At 50.2% G+C, this 15,231-nt stretch overlaps 1 protein-coding gene across 1 annotated transcript in view; it reads right to left on the bottom strand.

Annotated features, from left to right (window-relative positions):
* SH3BP4 (SH3 domain binding protein 4) overlaps positions 1-5,753 on the bottom strand; it is a 42,697-nt gene extending 36,944 nt beyond the window's left edge. The window contains exon 1 of the mRNA XM_054172116.1: positions 5,727-5,753. The gene's annotated coding sequence lies outside the window, so the exon portion shown is untranslated. The remainder of the gene's footprint in view (positions 1-5,726) is intronic.
* Between the last annotated feature and the right edge of the window lie 9,478 nt (positions 5,754-15,231).

Raw genomic sequence — 15,231 nt, 5'->3', positions numbered from 1 at the left:
CTACAAAGTAGCTCCCACATCCATCACCTGCACATGCAGACAGCATGCACCAGCCAAGCCGTCGCCGGCTAAGAGAAGCCGAGGTGCAACCATGCACCACCTCCCTGTTGACAGGTCTGAGGCAGCACCTCATCTGGGCAGAGCCGAAGCCACCCATTCGCGTAGGAGCATGCAAGAACATTTAGCCCTAGGACTTGCAATTCGTTGTCTTCTATCGGTAATGAGAGCGTTACGCTCCCCAGCAGCCTGCTGATAGGCCAGCTGGGAATGACTACCTCTCGGCAGCGAAAATAAACCCCTTAATAAGCACAGATGAAATCAGCAGGTTAAAAATAGAAATATTTCATGGAGGCAGGAGGGACGACTGGCCAAGGGGCTTGTAACAGAGGAGCAGCAGACTGGCCAGCCCATATACAGTGCTGGCTTACCTCCTCCCCCCCAACAAAAGTACAATTACAGATAGTAGTTCTACTTGTGGGACACCAGTGATGACTTCAAGTAACACAGAACCCACACAAAATGAACTTTCCTAGCAGAGGGAAAAAAACATGAATCCAAGGACAGGACAAAACAGAGTTGCAAGTTTTACAGTCAGCTCTTTGACCCATTAAAAACTGACTTTGCCCTGGAAACACAGTCAACATACACAGGCAAGCACGGCTGCAAACCACCCTAACCAGCAAAGGGATTTCATGTGCCCCTTCATTTTCCCATTGCTGTGAGCCATCACTATCACCCCTCTCCCTACTCCCATGCTTTTCTCTATCAGCCCAGTGGCGCGGAAGGACACAGAAAACATTTGACTCTTAAAGACTGGGAGAAATTAAGGACTCCAGGCTGCCATGAGGACCACAGGAGGGGAGCAATGCCACAGATATCCTCAAAAATAATCCCTCAGCATGGCTCTGGGAATGTTTTTGGTGTTGCTGGTACTGGGACATCACTCAAGTACTCAGTGAAAAATATATGTGACCATCTGACTCGCTGGGAGTAAGTCTCTCCACCTCGTTTAGAAAGACAAGGCTCTGCACTGGAAGGAAAGGGGCTTGTTAGGACAGGCATGTGCCCACTGGAGGACTTGCTCCCATCAGCCAAAGTTACAGGTCCTGCAAGTGCTTTCTGCTTTAAAAACAAGCATTATTCATGGCCACAAAAGCAAGCTGAGGCTCCGATTCACACTGCTGAATTTAATAAACCCCGCAGCTTTGTAATTAAGAAACAAGGCCGCCCTTGCATCCCCATACCAACCCTTCAGGTCCTGTAGGGAGAGGTATCAGACCCATCACCTCCATGAGAAGCAAACCCTCCTGCTGCTCCCCAGCATGCCCCAGGGTTTTGCTGCCCCGCTGAGGTTTGTTTCCAAGTCACAGGTTTTTCCCCGTGCCAGTGCCGAGGTCCACGTGCTCTCTGCCCCAGCCAAGGCTGGCACAGTGCTTTTGACGTCCCCTAACAATGACAGCCCTATGACCAAACACTGGCCCCTTGGCAGGGTTGATACTGGGATTGTTTGCATCATGCTCACAAGCAGCAAGCAGATGCAGCTCCAGCAGTAAAAGTGAAGCATCCTCTGATCACACAGGGACCAGATGCCTGCTCTAATGCTAAAATACAGGTCTCCAGTGAAACAATGACCAACTCATTTTGTGCTTTTTTAAGTTAAAATTTCATTCTTCAAATTTTAGAGAGCAGCCTGGATGGGTCTGTCAGCTGATTCCTCCCATCCATGTGGTCCAGAGGGCAAGGCACCCCAGAGAGCACCCAGTTTTGTGGCCACACATTACTCTTAATAAACACTTTGCTGCAGTCATCACAGAATCACGGAATATCAGGTTGTAAGGTATCTCAAGCATCATCTGGTCCAACCTTTCTTGGCAGAGCATGGTCTTGACAAGATAGCCCAGATCTCGCCCAGATGAACCTTTAAAGCATCCAATGCTGGGGTCTCCACCACTTCCACCCAGGCTGTCCCTACACAAAACGCCCAGCCATGAACCCACCAGCCTGGCACCAGGCCTGGGGTATTACCACAACACCAGGAGCAAGCTGTCTGGCAATTGCAGCAACACACACATAACACTACCAAAGACACCTATGAAATCTTTTATTCGTCCCTCTCCCACCATCTGCAAGAAGTTCTGACCAAGCTACTTTTAACAGCAAACCAGACCCAAACCCCTGCAAGGCTGAAGCACTGAGGAACATTTCACTGTATACATTGCAATGTATATATTCCACTTAACTAGCATGAACACATCTTCCATCAGTTTGATCTCCCTCTTTCAAAAGTGGTTCATTGCTGGTCATGAGGCAAATCAACATCTGGTTACAAAACTCCTCCCAGAGGAGCAATCCACAGTCAACGTGCAAGAGATGCTGAACCCTCTACTTAGGGAAGTCCTTTGCCACCATGGACATGCTTCTATGATCATGCTGGATGCCTGAACACCCAGCAAGGATCACCTTCAGTTGTAATCTACAGTCAACAGGCAAGAGTTACCCAGTTCTCTGGCTGGGGAAAGCCCTCCACCACTGCAGACACCCATCCACCATCATTGACACCCGTGTGTGAGGCTGCTGAGTCCCCAGACACCCATGAAGGACCATCCTTGGTTGAGCAGTATCACAATCAGCCCTGCCAACCCAATGCACACCCTCTGCAGGGAGAGCAAACCTCCAACCTGCTGGAAACCCATCCCACCCCTCCCTCAGTATCTCCAGAAGAGCCTCTAGGGCAGTCTGCAAAGCTCAGGTGTTTTCTGAATCTGTTTTGTAAAGGAGAGAAAAGGCAGGTGCCAAACATTAAGGTCGAGAGACTCCAGGGTGAGGTTATTTGCATTTGCTTCTGTTCCAGCTGCCCTTAGAAATCCACCCACCAAACAAGGCGGCGATGCAACTTTCAAACCTCTTGAAAGTAAGAATAAGGAGGGTGCAAATTCCTCTTCACGTCCTGACCTCTACAGCTGCTGCCTTCGTGCAGACAGGCTTCTGTGATGAAAAGCTTCTTGCTGCATTTGAATATTTTTCTCATTTAAAAAAATGCAGTGTCTAAACCACCTCCTTAACATAGATACAAGCTCTTCAGAGCAACCCCACCAGGCTAAAATAAATATTTTGCTTCACAAATAGTTTTCCTCTCATTAAAATGAAAACATAATTATGATGTCAAGCACAGAGGCGAGCAACGGCTGCAATCACTTCACACAGCCCCGTGCAGCTCAGCCTTTATTTGATTAAACCAACGAGGCTGCTATTTTGGAAAAGCATGCTCCCCTTCCACAGCCCATCCAGAGTTATTTTGGAAATCTATCTATATGGAAAGCTGGCATCTTTTCCAGCAAGAAATCCCCTCCCGGGAGGATATAGCTGTGGGTGCATGGCATGGGGCACCAGCAAGCATCCCTGGCAACTGCCTCCTCTCGCGGCACAGAGTCTGAGGGTTAAAATGCACCACAGGAAGAGCACAGCAACCCTAGGTGAGCATCTAAGAGAAAGCGGCAAAGGGAGGAGGGGAGGGGGAAGGAAAGGAGAGGGGCAAAGGGAGGAGGGGAGGGGGAAGGAAAGGAGAGGGGCAAAGGGAGGAGGGGAGGGGGAAGGAAAGGAGAGGGGCAAAGGGAGGAGGGGAGGGGGAAGGAAAGGAGAGGGGCAAAGGGAGGAGGGGAGGGGGAAGGAAAGGAGAGGGGCAAAGGGAGGAGGGGAGGGGGAAGGAAAGGAGAGGGGCAAAGGGAGGAGGGGAGGGGGAAGGAAAGGAGAGGGGCAAAGGGAGGAGGGGAGGGGGAAGGAAAGGAGAGGGGCAAAGGGAGGAGGGGAGGGGGAAGGAAAGGAGAGGGGCAAAGCTTCCTTTGTTTGTTTAAGTAAACCTAAGCGTCCCATTGCTACATTTAGGCACTACAAAATAAAGGATGCATCCTTCTGCCAGAGGGGACAGGGACATCTAGACACAGATGTCAATATAACACATTCCTCTTGAACTTCTACCCAAGCTGCTACTGCTCCACTTGTTAACGGTGGTAATTTAATCATTGTGAATCTCAAGTGGTGTTAGCCGGGGTGAGGAGTCTGGGAGGGTGATGATGTTTATTATACCTGCATCCTCAGCATCACACCCTGCCTGAGCACAGATGCATGTTCTTGCATCCCAAACCGTTTCACATCTCTGTGTCCATAATGGGCTTCAACACAACACGGCTTACCCAGGCACAAGATCACATCACCCCCTTCCCAGTTGTACCAAAGTTGCTCTGAGTGAAGTACCTCTGGAGCTGCCCTCATGTTAACTCCTGAACAGCTCAATAGCCATAGACTGCACAAAAAACTCTAGTGGGTACCCCAGTACCTGAGCCCAAGGCTGCAACACGGCTCCACCAATTCGCGCCTCCCCATAACATGCCTCCTACACAAGTCCACCTCTCCTGTGAGCAACTCTACTGCAGCATGGGCTGTAAACCAAGCCTCCAAGAGCATCCCCTGCTTGCAAAAACAACCCCCACAGAACAGCCAGCGAGAAGCAAAAAGGTCAATGACTCCATGACATCGGCAAGCCCTGACCCAGCAAACCCTCCAGGAAAATCAATGCCAGTCACAGCCGGTCCAATGCTGGTTTAAAAAAAAGCCCCAAACTCCCTGGGAACAGTCCATCCGTGGCCGGTGAGATAAGAAAAAGGAAAGAAAAGCCAGCCGGGCCTCCTCCTGCCTCAGCTGGAAGACATCATTGCAAGTTTACGGGCCAAACACATCAGGAAACACTTGCGTGTAGTCCCCAGAGTACACCCGGTCACGTCATTATGCACACAGCCCCCCATATTTCTCCAGTTGTCCAGAGTTCCCTACTAGGTGCCGGGATGTCAGCCCTGGCTCCTGGCCTCCATCGATCCCATTCTCTCCCGGTAGCGTCAGCAGGACCTGGGGGACAACAGGCAGGCTGCCCTAGGCCAGGTGTGCTCGCAGGGCGGCTAATGCATGGGCAAGTGGACAAGCCCCCATAAAGCATGCAATGCTCAGGGCACACACAAAAGTTCCTTCCAGCAGACACTACCGATAGGGCAGCGAGAGGGGGGCATGGCCACCCAAAGCACACGCTGCTGGGGTAGCCCCCACTTTGCACAAACCAGGCTGCCCCTCGCACGGCGCTGGCACAGCGCGACGACACCTGCAGGCATCTTCACACGGCAAAGCAGCCTTGGGGGGCGATGCACACTCACACCGAGCGCGCACACCCCTGCACGCCTACACACATCCCGCACAGCCTTGAACCGCGTTGCACCCTTACACACACCCCACACACCGTGCACACTCACACCGAGTGCACACACACCGGCAGGGCACCGCACACCCTTGCACGGCATTACACACACCCCACACACCATGCACACTCACACCGAGTGCACACACACCGGCAGGGCACCGCACACCCCTTGCACGGCGCTGCATACCCGCACGGCGCCCCTGGCCCCGAAGCACCCCACGCCCTAACGCCGCCCGGCCGGAGCAGCCGGAGCCGCGGAGCCGGGCTGTCCACGCTGGGCAAGCTCGGACGCCGTCTCCCAACCGAGGCGGGAGGGAGGACGGAACACGGCTCGCGCAGCTCAGCCACCCGGCGCCGGCGCCGCCACAAACTTTTCCCAGCCGATGTGGCGGCACCGGGAGCCTCCAGCGGAGCAGCGAGACGGCGAGGGCAAAGCTGCCAGCGCGCGTTCCCCGCCCGAAGCCCGCGGCCACCGCCCGCATACCTGTAGCAAGACCGAGACCGGGACCCGACGCTGCGCTGCTCCGCTCCGCTCCGCTCTCGGCTCGCGCCACCCCGCCGGGCACGGGCCGCGCGCGCCGCCCGCCCCGCGCCAGCGCTGACGTCAGAGGGCGGGGCCGCCGGCGGGGGGACCGCTGGAAGAGGGCGGTGGGAGCGGCCGCGTGCAGAGGGGTGGGGGCGCTCGTCAGGCTGGGCGCGTGGCGCTGCGCGGGTCAGGGTGCGGGCGGCGGGGGCAGTGCGTGTCCTGCCGCAGAGCGCGTGGGGAGAGGGGAGGGAGGCGTCCCTGTGCGAGGGGCAGTTGTGCAGTCAGCCTGCACAGGGGGTGCGAGAGTGCCCTGTGCGAGGCACAGTGCTTGTGCGGAACAGCGCTGTGCAAGGGGCAGTGATCGTGCGAAACGGACATGGGTAGGGGGTAGCAGTGTCCTTGTGCTCATGCAAAGCGGGTATAGATGGCGGGAGCAGTGTTCTTGCACAAGGGGCAGTGGTGCAAAGCAAGCCTGCGTAGGGTGTAGCAGTGTCCTTGTGCAAGGGACCAGTGCTTGTGCAAAACGGGCATGGTTGAGGGGTAGTAGTGTCCTTGTGTAAGGGGCAGCGCTCCTGCAAAGCAGGTGTGCAGGGGCAGTAGTGCAAAGCCAGCTGTGGGGGCTAGGGCTGTCCTTGTCCAAGGGGCAGCATTCATGCAAGACAGGCCTGTGCAAGGGTTTTGTGGGAGCCCCTTGTGTTCAGGAGAGCCCCAGGACAAATGCCTTTCACTTAGGTCACGGGCTGAGCCGGATGCAAGAAGGTGACTACAGTTCGCAAGGAGGGTGGTTACTGTTGAGCTCTTTTCCATCCAGACTGGACAATGCCGGTTTTCTGGCCTTTTTTTTTTTTTTACCCTTTGCATTTTCATGCACTTTGGCACAGGACATGAAGCTGCATGGTACAGCCCATGTTGAGTGTTTGCTGTAATGCAAACTGTGCTGTGCCATGTCCTGGAGCTGTTGGGGACCAGAGCAGAAACTCCCACAGAGCTTCTCTCCTGGTATGGCAATTCCTGCAATAGGGAAGAAACAGTGAGGAAGATGGTAAAACAAAGTCAACTCTTTTTTCTCAATGAACCCAGAACTTGCGCAACTCTTATTTCTTGAGTTAACCACGCTTGCAACAGCTCCAACCCTGAGGCAGCCCAAGAGGGAAAAAAAAAAAAAGGCTTTGTCCTCATTAAAACCCTGTGGACTAATTGTGCATCTCACCCTGGTGCTGCTGAGCATCCTGCTGCCCAGCAGGGATGCTGGGGTAGGAAATGGGGCATCAGGAGCTAGAAATACAATGGATCAGGGACAGAGGCAGTGTGCAGCCAGAGATGATGGCCACAGAGACCAGCATGGTGGTTATCTTATGATTGAACACCAGCTGAAAGAGAAATACAGAATCATAGAATTACAGCTTGGAAAAGACCTTTAGGATCATTAGGTCCAACATTAACCCAGCACTGCCAAATCCACCTCTAAAGCATGTCCCTAAGCACCACATCCACACATCTTCTAAATACTTCTAGGGATGGTGATGTCACCATTTCTCTGGGCAGCCTGTTCCAGGACTTGATAACCATTTTGGTGAAGAAATTTTTCCTAATACCCAACCTAAACCTTCCCAGGTGCAACTTGAGGTCATTTCCTATCACATGTGATTTGAGAGATCGAGCTGCACCTAGCTACAGCCTCCTCGCAGGCAGTTGTAAACAGTGATAAGGTCTCCCCAGAGCCTCCTATTTCTCCAGGCTAAACAACCCCAGTTCCCTCAGCCCTTCCTCACAAGACTTGTAGACCGTTCACCAGCTTTGTTACCTTTCTCTGAACACACTCCAGCAACTCAATGTCCTTCTTGTAGTGAGGGACCCAAAACTGCAGTATTTGAGATGCAGCCTCACTTCTATGGTTTTGCTGGCCATAGTATTGCTGATGCAGGCCTGAATGCTGCTGCCCTTTTGGCCACCTGAGCACACAGCTGGTTTATATTCAGCTGGCTGTCCATCAACACTCCCAAGAAGAGGGCAGGCAGGTCCTGTGTGCTGAAGGCATTGGCCTATGCAAGCTGTCACTCTTCTTACCCACCCCCTTGTTTTTTCCTGGGTTTAATCAGGATCTGGTGATTAAATTTCCTTTTCCTGCTGTTTGCTCCTCCTGTGCTTCCAGCACTGCAGAAAGAGATGGGGCTTTTGCTGGGGTGAGGTGAAAGCTGGGCAGGCAGGCAGTGGGGGCTGAAAGCTCTTCCATGACCGAATCCCATCCTAGGTGCCAGGGCTCCCCAGCTTCATCCAGCCCTTCTACCAGCTCTGTTTAGTAAGCACAAATTAAATGAGACGTGTAACCACTTCAAAGCACCCTTGGGAGCTCAGCTCTGTCGCATTGTTTTGAGAGGTTTGGGGTTTATCAAAGGAAAGCTCCTTGCAGCCGGATTGCCCGGTTCTCGAATTTCAACAGGGCATTTTCATCTTGCTTTGCCAGTGGAAACAGTTCAGATGACACCTGGGCTGCAGCTGGGCTGGGTGTTCCTCCTGTGCTAGCAGCTGGTGCTGTGTGGGTACCAGGGTGCTTCTCCCATCTACACCTCAGCACCAAGCCTGGGGCAGCCAGACCAAGGTGCTCCTGGTCCTTCTGCTTCTGCACATCTTGTCCAAATCACTCATTAACAGGGTTATCTGAGCTGCTAATTTGTTTATCTCTTACAGCCTTCATCTGATTTCATCTCTCTTTCATACTGTAAAGTCAAAAATTACTTGTTTCATTAAACAGTTTTACATTAGAAACACTGAAGTTGTGAATCTTAGCATCAAAACACCTTCTGATGCCAACCAGCTGATGTTTCACAGAATTTACTTTCCTGCTTTACTCTTAAATTAGTCTGTCAGGGACAATTCACCCTGTCTTCTCCCATCCTTGACTAAGTTTGAATTGACTTATTTTCCTTGCCTCCCAAACCCTAGTTTGTTCTTATTCCTTTTAATCTTATTTCCTAAATAAATGAAGCCCTGGTGGAGATCTCTGGATTATCCCAGGCTGATGCCTTGAGTGGCTTTGGGGACAAAAGTGTCTTTTGCAATTAGCTGGCTGCTGGGCTGGAGGAGGTATATGTGCATATATGTGAGTTTCAGCTCAGGCAGCCTCATGATCCCTCTGCAGTAAACCCACATCTCAAGGCAGTAAGACTGGACTTGGAATTCCAAACTGTGGGCTTAACTGAGAATCATCTATTCATGTGCAACAATTGCTGCCCATCCTGGGAGCTGCTTTCCCCACTTCAGGCAATTTGCTGGTCAAGGAAAGTCTGTCTGAGCCTGGGGTGGAGTGATGAACATCACATCCTGCATCTCATCCCTCTCTGTTTTGCAACAGGTATTTTGCAACGTCCAGAAGCTCAAAGCAATAGCGGGTGTTTGGTTGCAGGGTGGGTGATGTATGTGGTAGGGAGCAAAATCTGTAGATATGAATAAAGATGTTCCCCACAGCATCGTTCCAGCAGCTTAGGCTCCTGCCTTCCTGCCCTGTTTCTACACCTCTCCTGCCTGCTGCTGCCTTCTCCTGCCATGTCCCCTCTACTCTCACCACAACCACAGAGAGCTGGACACAGAGCTGTGGCAGAGCCATCCCACCTTTGGATGGGCACCATTCCCATTTCCCTTCCAGGAATCAGTGTTGGTGAGTAATTAGACCCAGGCAGGATGGCCTAATGGTCTCAGGCTTTTATATGGTGCTGGGAGCTTATCTTCAAGGACTCACAGAGTCATAGAATGGCTTGGGTCAGAAGGGACCTTTCAAGGTCACCTAGCCCAACCACCCTGCAGTAATCAGGGACATATTAAAGCAGGTCAGGTTGTCCAGAGCCCCATCCAACTGAACCTAGAATGTTTCCAGGGATGGTGCTTCTACCACCTCTCTGGGCAACCTGTGCTGGTGTTTCACTGCCTGCACTGTAAAAAGTGTATTCTTTATATCTAGTCTAACTCTTCACTTTTTTTAGTTTAAAACCATCACCCCTTGTCCTATTGCAAGAAGCCCTGCTAAAAAGACTGTCCTCATCTTTCTTATAGATCACCCTTAAGTACTGAAAGGGTCTTCCCAGGGCCTTTTCTTCTCCAGGCTCAACAACCCCAACTCTTAGTGTTTCTCCACTGGACAGGTGTTCCCATGTTAATGTTCATTTCAAGACTTTCTTTGTCTGTGTGCCTGTGGTGTTTCTCAAGCACTTAGACAAAACTGCGTGGTCATTGTCTCCTTCTGCCTGAACAGGAGAAGAACTGGTCCAGGATGACCTGACTTGGATGCATGAGTGAATCTTGCTCTTCCAGAAAGAGAAGGGCTCCTCTTTGCTCTGATACAACCGCTGAAATTGCAGAGCAACACTTGACATCTGATAGAGAAAAATACTGAGGTGAGCTGCACCAGGTTCAATGAGCACTAAACCCAGCAGCATCAAAGCCAGCAGCACCAAACTCCTCATTGGGGCTTAAGGTGCAAAACAATGCTCTTGCAGGTGTGGCAGTGGCTCAACTGCAAAACTTGCAGGTGGGAGTCTTCCCAAATCTAAGCCTAATAAAAATCTACTTCCCAAATGGAATCTAAGAAGAGCCCTCAGTGGGAGTGTCTGAGCTCCTGCTGCAGCTCCTGATGCTGCTCACTGGAGGGAATACTTTTTCCATGATCCCCCAATTCTGGTAGAAGTCCAGGAAATCGCTTTGCCCATATCATGCTATAGACTGCTTTGCGCAGCTGGAGCGAAGCGTGCTGGCCTGCCAAGGTAGGTTTAATAATGCTTCATTAGTACAGCAAGCCCAGCAAACTCCCCGGGGTGAGCTCTTCCCAGTCCAATCTTCCCCTTACTGACAGTCAATTAAAGCCATGATGGTTAATGATGAGGTGTAAGGATGATGTCCCTCATGGTTTCTGACGTAACAAGACAAAATGGCTTTAATTTGTGCTGGGAAGGTTTAGATTGGACCTTAAGAAACATTTCTTCACCAAAAGGGTTGACAAACACTGGCACAGGCTGCCAAGGGAAGTGATGGCATCACCATCCCTGGTGGTATCTTAAAAGATGTGTAGATGTGGTGCTGAGAGGCATGGTTTAGTGGTGGACTTGGCAGTGCTGGGTTAACAGTTGGACCTGATGATCTTAGAAGTCTTTTCCAACCTAAACAATTCTATGAATTGGAAGCAGGTGCCAGAGCTATTGCTGCCTTCCCAGGAAGCAGCAGCTCTTATTTATTTGCATCCCTTGGCAGGGAACAAGGCAGGCTCTGGAGCATCATAGGCAGCAATCACAGGTGTTTGAACTCTGCCTGCTCAGGGTACTTGAGTTTTATGACTAGGATAATGTAAATAGAGATCCAGACAAGGTTTATTTTGTACGTATAACTTTTTATTTCAAACTCAATTACCCGCAAAAGTTTCTGATAAACAAGTCTCAGTGCATTTGGAACAGGCAAACAAAGCCATCATCTTCCTTCTGCCAGACTCCCCAAATGGATTTTTTCTGCTTCATTTTCTGAATTAGATTATGCTGGGCTGTAATGGAAGCAGGGCAGATTTACTCCTGCGACACTCATCTCTGCTTCAAACGTGCGTTTACCCAATTTGGTTTTGTAACTGGAGCCCAGAGGGTTTTTTCTCCATTCCTTCCTTGGCCACGCACTGTGGATGTTATGTGCGATCTTCATCCACCGAAATGGCTGAAGGCAAAAGCAGCAATTTCCAACACTGTATTTGCAAGCCTGGCCTCTACTTTTGCTTTCTTCAAGGTGCTGAGCACAGTATCCCCCAGACACATTTGCTGAGGTAACCATTTCACTGCAGCAGGTGAGTGCCCCCTCCCTTCACAGATTTGTGGACAGAAGGGAAGTTGTGGGGTGGAGGGGGATGCGAGGCATCTGTGACTCTTGTGCAAACCACTCAGCCCTCCTGTACAGTGTTTATAATGTGACGGTAAGTACTCAGCCAGGTAACAATCACTTCCTACTAATAACAGGGATTATTTTTTTTTAAGCCTGATGGGAAGTGCACAAAGCAAATGACAGGGCTTCCGGAGCAGCTTTTAATTTCTTTGGCTGTGTGACATCAACTGAGTGAATGAATGAACAAAAGCAAGCAAAGAGGCGGAGGTGAGAGATAAGGGAGGCCTGGGGAAAGCCTTGCACCTTTTCTGGTCCTTGAGGTAAAATCTACAGTATCCTTTCACCTCACTGCCTGCCACCGTTGCATCCCTTGTCCTTGCCATCATGCATCAAATGGTGCAACTCGTACTTGCTGCTTGCTGTGCCCCACAGAGAGGGACATGTAGTGGAGCTTGCTTTGGGCAGCTTTGCATCTGCAGCCTTCCTCCTCCTGGAAAAACTACTCCATGTGGCAAAATCCTTTATTGGAACAAAAATCCTTTCTTTTAGCCAAAATCCTTCACTTTAAATAACCATATCAAGTAAACAGCACTCTTCACTTTGCCTCAACACCCTTTCAGTGGAAGCCAAGCAATCCCCTGTCCGTACCTCCCCCCTAGCTGGCCAAAGCAAAGTACTGATTGCAACGGCTGCACCCATGACCCACAAGTTAACGCTGCCGTTTCTCACGGAGAGTTTCTTTTCCTCCCCGAGTCCAATTGCACAAAACAAAACAGCTTTTGTTCACGATGGAGATTCTCCTGGCAACACACTGACGGAAGCTACCAAAAAAAAATATAAATGCCAAGGCTCAATGACAGCTTTATCTGGAGCTAAGCGCCAAGATGAGTCCGTTTTATCATCGTTAGGGAAGAAAGCACTGAGCTAATGGGAAAGGGGAAATTGCTGCCATTTGTGATGGCTTCATAGATAGACAAATACCCCTGCCTAGCACAGGAGGTGTGCAAAAAGGCACAGCTATCAAGGCATCAAATTGAACCTTGAAATGAGATTGAGAGAGGAGAAATGGTCTTTGACCTGCACCCTCTGCCCCCAGAGAACTGACAAAATCAGATGTATTACAAGATTTGCAAGCATTTCTGCAGGCAGTGAAGAGGATCCAGTGGATTTCTGTGGGTCTGGACCAGGCCCAGAGCTTGCAGAAAGAGGAGCAGAAAGCCCTGTTTACAGACAAGGAGAACTTTGGCCTTTAGCACAGTATTCTCCTAGGTTGTGTTTCTGTGTTCCTCAGAGGCTTGAAGCAGCCTTTTCTGTACAGTGTTGGCTGCTGACTCCCGGATTTCCCCCTGCACATCTAAAGGACTTCTCTGGAGCAAAGATGCAGGGAGCAAGAGCCATTTAACAGTGCTGCTGAGTGATGTGCTGATCATTTACTTCCTTCCATTGAACCCCTGCCAGATCCCTTCCACCTTTCAGGCAGCACGGTGATGAAGCAGGGCAGTTTCTTTGTTTAAATAGCGTAAGACACGGTAATTTCTCGTGTTCAATGACGGGCAGCCTCGTTTATGACGTTTGCTGAGCTCCAGTATTAATCAGCATGGTTAATTGAATCTGATGATTGCAGCTGGTTCACATCATCAGCTCTACTCAGCATGATGAACCGTCAGACAAACTGCCTGAGGTTGCCTCCACCTTGATACAAGAAGTGGAAATCCTGGGTCTCCCCCACTGTATACCATCAATGGCTCAGGAATGGGAATTCAGATGCCACACTTTAGAAATCAGCCTACTTTGCAGTGCATACCAGCAGCTAAGTCGGATTTGAATCCCAGGCCTGAATGTACCTGATACAAATGCAGGGCAAATCCAAACAGAGCAGCATTTTCTTTAAAAGTTATCCCAGGGACACTGGATGCAGGATAAAAGGAGAGGATAAAAACATCAGCACTTTTGCCTATCTGCAATCCACCTTGCAAAAGGGCTCAGAGCTTAAAAGATAAGGGGGAAAAAAGATGAATTTCCCAGGCTTTTAGAGGCAGAGTGAGGAATTAGCCCAGGAACCCTGAGGAACCGAGAGTCATCAATCATGAGGTAACAAGGGCTCGAGCAAGACCTGCCAGAGCACGTGCCCCATCAGCGGGGTCACAGCTGTAGTCAGAGGATGTGCAACGATGATTTATGGCAATGTTATCTTCCCAGTGCCAGGCACTGAGGACCTGGTGGCACAACCAGCACAGTGCTTTCCCTACTTTTCCTCTGGCTGATGGACACTACTTTTTTCCTTGCTGCCTCCATGTGCAGGAGGGCATTCCTTCTTACCTTCCTTTTCCTGCCTTCACTCCTAGGGTCTTATTTACCAAAACCCGTCCTTATTGCCTTCTACATACTTAATTGCCGTCTACAGCTAACTGAGGGGTGGTTGTAGCCAGGTGGGGGTTGGTCTCTTCTCCCAGGCAACCACCAACAGAACAAGAGGACACAGTGTCAAGCTGCACCAGGGGAGGTTTAGGCTGGTTGTGAGGAAGAAGTTCTTCACAGAAAGAGTGATTGGCCATTGGAATGGGCTGCCCAGGGAGGTAGTAGAGTCACCATCACTGGAAGTGTTTAAAAAGAGACTGGACAAGGCACTTGGTGCTATGGTTTAGTTGATTAGATGGTGTTGGGTGATAGGTTGGACTTGATGATCTCAAAGGTCTTTTCCAACCTGGTTAATTCTGTATTCTTTTGTACCCATAATTAGCATTTTGTCCTGGGTGGATTCAATTGGGCTGAAGCCTGTGTGACCAGATCTTCACAGCTCTTATGTCAGATGGGGCCACATCATCCCCCTTTTGCTTGTTTAACACAGCCAGGACACAGTGCTAAAATTTGCCAGCCTGCCCATAATTCAGGGTATTCTCTGTGATTGCTTGCCCAGCTTGAGATGCTGGTCAGTTGTGTAGCATCTCCTAGATGTAAAGGTTATGCAAATAGTGACTCTACTAACTAGTAATTAATTAACAATTAATGTAAAGGCATCTGCCCCATCAAGTGATGCTCTCTTGATCAAGCTAACTCAAGCCAACAGTGCAAAAGCCCTTCCCAATGATGCTTGCCAGCACCTGAACAACTCTTGCCATCCCCTTGGCCTTCCTCCAGAATGCTGGGCCAGATAGGGTTCTTTTTCTCTGGCTGATTTTCAAGGGAGGTTGGAAGCTTTTCCTCTCATCCCAAAGACCCAGAGCTGAAAAAATCCCTCTAGGAGGGAACTTGCATTTGTCCTAAGAGTGTTATAACTCTCTCAGAGACAGCTTGAAGTCTCTGTCACCTGAAGATCTGCATTTCCAGTTCTTAGAGGGGGCCTACAAGAATCCTATAGCAAACCATTCTACGATTCTGTGACTTTTACTCCCGATATCATATCCTCTTTCTACCCACCATGTTGAGTTTAGATTTCTGGATGAGGCAATGAATCTCCTAATCTTCCTCAGTCACCCTGACACTCAGGCACTCATGTCAGGGCCAAAGGACTACAGAGCTTTCCCTTGCTGAAGTTCACTAAAATAAGGAATGTTTCACATGGGATGTAGGACTTCTCACCCTTCTTTTCCTCTTCAGAGCATAGAGTGATATTTAA

The sequence above is a fragment of the Dryobates pubescens genome, chromosome 2, assembly GCF_014839835.1.
Source record: "Dryobates pubescens isolate bDryPub1 chromosome 2, bDryPub1.pri, whole genome shotgun sequence".
NCBI lineage: Eukaryota > Metazoa > Chordata > Aves > Piciformes > Picidae > Dryobates > Dryobates pubescens.
The sequence above is the reverse complement of the archived record's forward strand: the minus strand, read 5'-3'. Positions and strand labels throughout refer to the sequence as shown.